Raw genomic sequence first — 9,762 nt, 5'->3', positions numbered from 1 at the left:
GAATTATCAAAATTAGAATTCAATATTCAGTTGGTAATATTATCACAATTATTGTCATCTTATTTTACTGACAAGAAAGTGAAGTACAGAGAGGCTAAGTAACTTGTCCAAGATAATGCAACCAGAAGAAAGAAGGCTGCCCATACTCTTAATTATTACATTATTCTTTCTCCGATAGCTAAAAATATGTCAACAGATAGAAGTGATGGGCTTTTTGTCCAACATTGTAGCGAGGCTGAATGGTAGCAGCTGCTCTCTGAACTTTGCTATGCTGCCCAAGGATGATGAGAAGAAAGAAGAAAAATGCCGGAAAGTCGGCCAAGAAAAACAAAGATCTGGTGAAAAAATCTGGGGGCAAGGCCAAAACAAGAAGTGGTCCAAAGACAGTTTAGGACAAGCTCAATAACCTAGTCTTGTTTGACAAAGAGATACATGACAAACTCTGTAAGCAAGTTTCCAACTATAAGCTCATAGCCTCACTGTCATCTCTGAGAGACAGAAGATTAGCAGTTCTCTGGCCAGGGCAGCCTTTCAGAAGCTCCTTAGTAAAGGACTTATTAAGCTGGTTTCAAAGCACAGAGCTCACGTAACTTACACTAGAAACACCAAGGGTGGAGATGCCCCAGCCACTGGTGAAGATGCATGAACAGGTCCCTCCAACTGTACATTTTGAAAAATAAAACTTTATTACATAAAAAAAGAAAAAGAATTGATGGCTCTATTATAACAAAGAAAAATTTAGTGAAGTTAAAGGAAAGTTTCTATATTAAGATTTTTTTGATCACAAAGTGTAAGATAAGAGTTTTTGTTGCTGTCACTAAGTTCAATGAGAGTGGCATGAAACAGCTCTTGTGGTCTTAGGCTGTGTTAACTCTAACAAAGTATGAGGAACAAAGAAGATGGCAGACTTGAATTCAGCAGCCACACTCAGAGCACTCTTTAAAAACACCAAACTTTAAAAAATTAAAAGATGACCCATTGATAGCATTAAAGAAAAATTTGAAAAGAAACATATGCCAGAAATTGCAGTCCCCACTGCAATTACTGATTTTAATTTTTTTCATGTTATTTCCAAGTAATATTTCACAAGCAGATACATTTTAATGCAATCATGTGTATAAGCTATTTTGCATTTTCTTTCCCACATACCACACATAATCATTTTAATTATCATTTTTGGAGGCTGAATAATTTTCTGTCATGTTGATGCACCATAATTTACTAAACCAAATTGTTGGGTACTTAGCCTGTTTGCATTTTATTTCCATTATGGGGAAATGTCATTTTGATCAATTGGAATTTTATCTTTTCTGTGTGGGATGTATTATGGTTGTCTAAATATAGCTCCAGGCTGGTTATAGAATTTTTCAGAGCCTATAGAATAGAAAAGGAATGATAGAACATTTCTACATTTATTCTTCATTAGCCAATGATTTTTCTGTTAGTGACTTGTACCATGCCTGAGTAAAGGAACCTGGGGTCAATGACAATTATCCCAAAGGTTGTCTTAATTTGTGAAGACCAAATCGCAGCAATATCTTTGGGGAAAGAGATAAATATGAGTTTCTTTAGATGAGAGTAACTGCAGCAGTAATGTGGGAAATGGGTGATCAGTTAGTGGGAAATATTGGTCTGGTCTGTAAAAATCAGTAAATAGGAAAGACTGAAAATTATTTCACTCCTTGAGCAAATTCAGCTTGACCGTGGTTTTTCCCAAAGCCATACCTTCTCTTGTCTATCTGGTGAACTTTAATTCCTTTCTTAAGAGTCAGCTTACCAGTCACCATCTTTGTGAGGCTTTCCTTCTCCTTTCCAGCACAGAACTCTGTAATTCACCCCTCTTATTGACTTTATCCTCACATTCACAACTCATTTTTTTTTTTTCAGAATAAACTATGAGTTCCTTGGGGCTGGGACTTGGTCTTGCTCATCATTCTAGCTCCACCATCTATCACAGTATCTGGCATGTAGTAATTTTTTTTTTTTTTTGCAGTATGCCGGCCTCTCACTGTTGTGGCCTCTCCCGTTGCGGAGCACAGGCTCCGGACGTGCAGGCTCAGCGGCCATGGCTCACGGGCCCAGCCACTCCGCGGCATGTGGGATCTTCCCTGACCGGGGCACGAACTGCATCGGCAGGCGGACTCTCAACCACTTCACCACCAGGGAAGCCCATGTAGTAATGTTTTAAAAAGAAATTAATGAGTTCTTGTTGAATGCATTAGAGTGAACAGTAAGAATCTATTTCATCTGTTGTACTTTGTTCAACAACTTAAATACCAAGGAATGTTCTAGGTTTTAGTGTATAGTGGGTGTGTGCACGCACCCACACACACTTGCTGCAAGGGAGAGGTGGAAAGATGTTCTCTGACCTATGCATCCTCTTTCATAGAAGATGTAGGCAAGAAGTGGGGGAAGCTGGGAATACGCATAAATGAGCCATTCTGTGGTGGCTGATCAGCACCTAAAACATATTCCGTCATTCTAGGGTTACAGAGCACCCCCTTTAGAGCACGACGTCTTTTTACACATATGGAAATATCTTCATTTTTTAAAGTGGTGATTTACTTCCCCCAGTCTCTATCTATACCTTTGTTAAAGCTGAAAAGCTTGTTTATTCATCTTACCACTCACAGAGCCAAACTGTTTGAAATAGTTTATCTTCAGAAAGTAATAAGAGATGTAAGGGAAAGGATCACCAGGGTCTGTGTATTGACAGGAAGGAAGTTCCAGACATGCAGGGACATTCCTAGCTTTAATGCCAGCTTTTCTTTTACTCCTTTATTCAGTTTTCATTTGAATTTCTAAATCTGTCATCATGTCCAGACATCATGTCCAGACACTTGCCCCAGTTCTGCCTTTCCAGCTTTATTTCAGAGTCAAATTCTTTCTCTTAGGTCAGCAACTTTAGTCAGCACCCCTTCTTTCTCAGAGGCACATTTGAATTTATACCCTACTGCTCTACTAACAAATTCTCAGTCCTTGTCATTTTAGCTTTTCACTTCTCTATTCTTAAACAAAAATTGCTGACGGGTCACTGTGATTTTCTTAAAACTTTGCAAGGCTAAGCTACTGGCAGGTAGCTAGCCTTTGACACTGGAGCTATCAAAACCTCTGATTAGAAACTTCAGGGTTAGATGTTTCCCAGGAGCATTTATTTTAAGATACTGCTTTATGCATACAGCACCAAGATTTGGGATCTGTAGAGGTAGACAATAAGTTGGGGGGAGGCAACATCTCTAAGGTTCAGGTTCATGCCACATATCTGTACATGTTACCATTGGTACAATACACAGGGATATACCAGAGTCATCAGAGAAAGTCCAGTGGTACCCTGATTCAGGGAAGATTCTCTCCCAAACATGGATGGATTAATAAGCACTCCAGGTTTCAGGCAGCAATGAACACCTTCAAAGAGGCAATTACTGGTTGGCTTAATGTCAATTCCTGTCAAGACTGTAGAATGATGAATTAAAAGGATGGATTTTTTTAGCACATAGGGAAGATGCATGATTCTAAGAACATATGATGTCAGATGAATCTACTTTTTTTGACAAGGTTAATAAACTGGCAGTTAAGAGGAGTGGCATTTATATATATAGCATGTGGATTTCATGAAGACGTTTAACTGGATCCTGTGATATTCTTTGAAATAAAATGGAAAGAGGCTAGATAAGAGTAAGTTTAATGACTCAAAATTACTGAACAACTTTATCTCAAAATGTTTATTAATGGATCAATTTTAGTTTGGGGGACTTCTTTAATGCCAGGTTACAGGGTTAAATACTTGTAGTCAACATTTTTCTAAAATATAACCCAGATATTGACTGCCCCATCATTCTTCTGTTCCATCATGCTTACATGCTATTGATAAGGAGTTCACTCACATCAGAAAGTGAGCATTGAGGATTTTACTGAAGATTCATAAGTCAGGGGAGACATTTTTATATTTTATACTACAAAGTTAACAACTTATTCCTTCCATCAGAGAGTTATTTCTCTGTACTTTTTATGATACTTTGCCTAGCATTCCTGGCTCTTGTTTTACCTCTGTCCTCAATTTTCCCTAGGCAATTTTTTTTTTTTTGCCGTACGTGGGCCTCTCACTGTTGTGGACTCTCCCACTGTGGAGCACAGGCTCTGGATGCGCAGGCTCACGGGCCCAGCCATGGCTCACAGGCCCAGCCGCTCCGCGGCATGTGGGATCTTCCCGGACCGGGGCACAAACCCGTGTCCCCTGCATCGTCAGGCGGACTCTCAACCACTGTGCCACCAGAGAAGCCCTTCCCTAGGCACTTTGAATTCCTTTATAAAGCAGAGCTGTTCAACTTGAGCCTCCTTTCTACTTCTAGTTTATATGCCCAAATCCATCATGGCATTTGTCAAAACAAGGAACCCTCTAGAGTGACAGGATACACCTGTCACCTGGAAAGCAGGCAAGATTATAAAGGAAAAGATTTCCCTAACAGTCTTAACTTAGGTGAAAAAAATTAGAACATGTATGTATGAGGGTGAAGATGATAAGGGGGCTCAAAACCATGTTGTCTGGTTATCTATCACAGTGTAACAAATATCCTAAAGTGTGGTGGCTTAAACAACAATTCATTATTTTCTCCACGGTTCTGAGAGTTGACTGTGCTCAGCTAGCTGGTTCTCTCTTGGGGATCTCACATGCAGTTGTAGTCAGTTAGTGACTGGGACTGAAGTCTCCTGCAGGCTTGACTGGGCTGGATAGTCACACGTCTGGTAACCTCAGTGCTGCTCCACACACCTCTTTTTCAGAAGAGTAGCCTGCACTTTTTACATGGTGGTTCAGGGCTCTAAGAGGAATGGACAAAGCACATGTTCTAAGGCAGAAGCTGAGGCTTTTTATCACCCATCCATGGATGTCCTAGAACTTCATTTTCACTGTATTCTATTGGTCAAGGCAAATCATTAAAGCCAGCCCAGATTCAAAAGGAGGGGAATTAGATTCCACCTTCCGAGTCGAGGAGCAGCATGCATGTGTGAGTAGGGAAGGAATTGATGGTGCCATCTTTGACTTTCTTCCATTGTCTCCCTTGCCACAATTCACATCCCTCCCACATGCAAAATTACAGTCATGCTCTCCTAAGATCCCCAAAACTTCCTTTTATTTCAGCATTGCATCAGAGTCTAGGATCTGCTCATCTAATCAGGTACAGATACAATTCTTTGGGTACCACACCTTGAGTATGGTTTCTGTTAACATGAAGACCTTGAGCTAAAGAGACAAGTGTATCTGCCCTCTGCACACCCAAGATATTGTGGTGATACAGGATAGGATAGCTATACCATAAATTAACACTCCTGGCAAAAGGACATGGTAGTCACTGGTCTAATTCTGAAAACCACCTGTTCCTTTAAATGGGTCCATCCTGCTCCCTGACAATGATTCTCCGTGGTTCTTGGTTCTGAACTCTGAGTCATCCTTCCTTTTCTATAAGAAATGGTTCATGTTTGCAATGAAGTAGTTTTCTCAGCCTGCACCCTCATAGAAGTTTCGGGGTCCAAAGATGATCTAAAGGTATAAAGTGATATTTCATTGTGGTTTTAATTTTCATTTCTCTGATTACCATAAATATTAATGAATTTGAGTATCTTTTTTATGTTTCTAGGTAATTCATATTTCTTATTCTGTGCAACGCCTATTTATGTCTTTTGCTTATTTTCCTTAAATGGATTGATTTCAATGGATTGGTAGAAATTCTTTATATTTTCTGGATTATAATCCTGGATTCTATGTTAAAAATACCTTTTCCTAGTTTGTGGCTTGTCTTTTTACTTTATCATGTCATTTGAACTGAAGTTATTAATTTTAATATATCAAACTTATCAGTTCCTTCTTTTGTGGTTGTGCTTTTTGTTTCTCTTTAAAGAAATTCTTCTTTACCCTGAGATCATACATCTATTTCTTATTTTCTTTGAAAAGTTTCATAGTTTTGATTTCATATTGACATCAATTCATAAGCATGGTGTGAATTAAGGATCAATTTTCATTTATTTAATATGGATAACCTGCTTTACCAGCCTCATTCAACATTATGTACAATGTCAGCTCTGCCTTAAATCAGGTTTCCATATATTCTTGAGCTCTCTATCCTGTTAGCTGTGACCAATAATACTACATTGGCCTCTGTGATCAATACCATATTGCTTTAGTTATATATCTTTAAAATAAGTCTTAATATCTACTATGGCGAGTCCCCCAATGTGGTTTTCAGGACTGTCCTAGATCTCCTTGACCCTTTGTGCTTTCCTACAAATTTTAGAAGCAGCCTGTCGGGTTCCATAAAAATAAAAGAAAGCAAACAACTCCTCATTCATGTTTTGGTTGCAATTACAGACATTACTGCATTTTCACTGTCATTCACTCTCACGTCATTTCCTTCCTCACCCAACTTGGATTTCATGTTTACTCACTCCCTCGCAAATACCCTTAATTCCCTTGACCCTCTCTCCCTTCTTTTTACTGCTAACCACATAATTGCTTTCTCTGTGCCTGTACCCAATTTCTTCAGCTATAATTGCTGGAGAAAACCAAATAACTACACTGAATGGTTTCATTTAAAATTCATGACGACAGATTTCAAATAAGGCCTCAATACTATTTCACATTCCTCTACACTTAACCGTTCTCCGAAATTACCTCTATCGTACCTCTCCCTCTCTTGTCAAACCTGTTTCTTCCTGTTCCTTTCCCTTTTCACTCTCAGAAGATAATCTTGCCTCACTTGATTGAGAAGGTCAGAGCCACAAAGAGAAACTCTCTTATTATCCTATCTCCAAATCTACCTACCACATCAGTCCCAGTTTCTGCTCCCCTCCCGCCACCTGTTGTTGGTTGTTACTAAGAACAAAACTCACTGTTCCTATCAAAGGCCAGCTCCTTCCTTGTGTTCTGGATCTCATCCCCTCTCATCTTTTCAAGATGTTTCCTTTTACATTCTCTCTCATCTACTTCATGAAGTTTTCACTTTCCACTGACTAATTTCCATCAGCGTAAAAACAGGCTCTATTATCAAACTAACAAAAAAGCAAAACCTCTTAGGATCTCTCCTTTCAGCTAATGTCCCAGTAGAGGCAACATAATGTAGTGGTTAGGAATATATAGTCTGATGCCAGATTCCTTGGGTTCAAATTTCACCTCGTCACTTACTAGTATTGTGACCCTAGGCAAGCGACCCTATCCAGTTCAGTAGACACTAGCCACATGTAGCTATTTACATTTAAGTGTATATTAAAATTCAGTAAATTATTTTATTTATTTATTTATTTATTTATGGCTATGTTGGGTCTTCGTTGTTGCGTGAGGGCTTTCTCTAGTTGTAGCGAGCGGAGGCTACTCTTTGCTGCGGTGCATGGGCTTCTCATTGTGGTGGCTTCTCTTGTGGCAGAGCACAGGCTCTAGGTGCCCAGCTTCAGTAGTTGTGGCACGTGGGCTCAGTAGTTGTGGCTTGCGGGCTCTAGAGCACACGGGCTTAGTTGCTCCACGGCATGTAGGATCTTCCCGGACCAGGGATTGAACCCATGTCTCCTGCATTGGCAGGCAGATTCTTAACCACTGCGTCAACAGGGAAGTCCTAAAATTCAGTAAGTAATTTAAATAAAAATTTAGTTCTTCAGAGGGACTAGCCACATTTGTGGCTACCATATTGGATGGTGCAGCTGTTGAACTGTTCCATCATTGCAGAAAGTTCTATTACACACCACTGGTCTAGAACAGCAGGCTTCTTTTTTTTTTCCAATTTTTAAAAAAAATTGAAGTATAATTGATTTACAGTGTTTCAGGTGTACAGCAAAGTGATTCAGATATATAAAGAGAAGAGCCGATATTGTGTGCTTTAATATGTGTTAATAGGGTAGATTTCATGGTAAGCATTCCTATTACAATTTAATGAGAGAGAAAGAGGGAGGGAGGGAAGGAAAGAGGGAGAGAGAGGGAGAAAGGAGGTGGGAAGGGGGAGAAAGTGTCTTTAGGAATGCTCACACGTATAATTTTTCATTTGATGAAATAGAACTGCCAACAAGGAAAGCAATAGAGGAGCAATCAGAGGAGAAAAACTGTTGATTTTTTGTTTTTTGTTTTTTTGTTTTTTGGGTGTGTGTGCCACTGAAGCCTGTTCATTGAGGGGAGTTTTAGGAAGAAGGGAGTGGTTGAATACATAAAATATAATAGTGTTGGTTAAAGAGAATGACAACTGGCACTGGATGGTCATAATATTCTGTGATTCAATGAAAAAGCCTTAGGATTAAGAAGAGATCTTCTAAAAAGTGTGGTTCCCAGACTTTTAGATTTCACAGACCAATAATATTTCAAAAAATATTTAGGGAACAAAATAAGACCATTTAAAAACACCACAATCTCGGGACTTCCCCGGTGGCGCAGTGGTTAAGAACCTGCCTGCCAATGTAGGGGACATGGTTTCGAGCCCTGGTCCAGGAAGATCGCACATTCCACAGAGCAACTAAGCCAGTGAGCCACAACTACTGAGCCTGTGCTCTAGAGCCCGCGAGCCACAACTATTGAAGCCCATGCACCTAGAGCCCGTGCTCTGCAACAAGAGAAGCCACCGCAATAAGAAGCCCGTGCACCGCAACGAAGAGCAGCCCCCACTTGCTGCAACTAGAGAAAGCCTGCGTGCAGCAGTGAAGAACCAACGCAGCAAAAAAAATAATAAATAAATAAATAAATAAAAGAAAATAAAAACACCACAATCTCTGATCAACCTCATTTTCATAAAAGGAAAAAACCTTTTAACATAAATTTAGAGGTCATAATCATAGGGTAAGGGATGGTTTTAATGTGAAGTGGTGCAAAGTCAGACTCCGACTGAGGCACAATCTGAGAACTTGCGTTTGGGAAACATTGAAACAACATTTGTGTTGTCTCCTCTAACTCACACTCCCAGTAAGTCTGGTGTGTTATTGTTTTTAAAACCAACTTTTGTTTATAAAACATCTTTCCTCAGGGTACCAAAGAGGACATTTCAGGAAGTTTAGTAATCCTTATACACATAATGAAGGCAAATTAAAATTAACTAAGTGGTGAGGATACTATTTTTGTTGAGGAAAGAGTGAGATTGTGGAAGTAATAATAATTTGCTCCATTAACTTGTTGTTGAATTTCCACACATGGCTAGGAGAAAAACCATGGATTCTTTATTCCTTGACATTTCAAGGTATGTTCAGTTCCCCAAAGGAATCCAGGGGTCTGATAATTCTCTAGGTCTAATCACCTTTGTTGTGATGTAAAGACAACAATAATTCTGTAATGTAGCTCCTGAAATATTATCATTTTCTACCTTCTGTCTGCCTGCCCCAACCAAAACTGAGTATTGGAAGCATGACTTCATCACTAAAGCTGCAGGAACTTGACAAACTCAGAAATGGGCCGACCTCAAGGACTGGGGCTAGCTTGGGGACAGATCAGATTCAGAGATAAAATAAAAATAAAAAGGCACTAACTATCCTGTAATCCACTGCAGCAAAACTCAAACGGAATGTTTACATGTGGAACCTGAAGTTTTATTATACAAAAATGGTTTTCTGCTGGTTTAACAAAGAAAAAATAAGAGTAACAACAACAACAAAACAACAAGTAACAACAACAAAAATGTATTATGCATTAAAATCTGCTTTGATTTAAAAAAATAAATAGATCTTAGGTAGACACTGAAATTAACAGATTTCAGTGCCAAAAAAGATAAAAAATTGCCCACCCACTCACCACAAAATATTATCCTT

At 39.2% G+C, this 9,762-nt stretch overlaps 1 pseudogene across 1 annotated transcript; it reads left to right on the top strand.

Annotated features, from left to right (window-relative positions):
- The first annotated feature begins 268 nt into the window (after positions 1-268).
- LOC308614479 (small ribosomal subunit protein eS25-like) lies at positions 269-646 on the top strand (annotated as a pseudogene). The gene has a single exon. The product of its transcript is annotated as a small ribosomal subunit protein eS25-like (transcript).
- The last annotated feature ends 9,116 nt before the right edge of the window (positions 647-9,762 follow it).

This window comes from Mesoplodon bidens, assembly GCF_964165515.1.
Source record: "Mesoplodon bidens genome assembly, chromosome: 3".
NCBI lineage: Eukaryota > Metazoa > Chordata > Mammalia > Artiodactyla > Ziphiidae > Mesoplodon > Mesoplodon bidens.
This window is presented reverse-complemented; position numbering and strand designations above follow the sequence as displayed.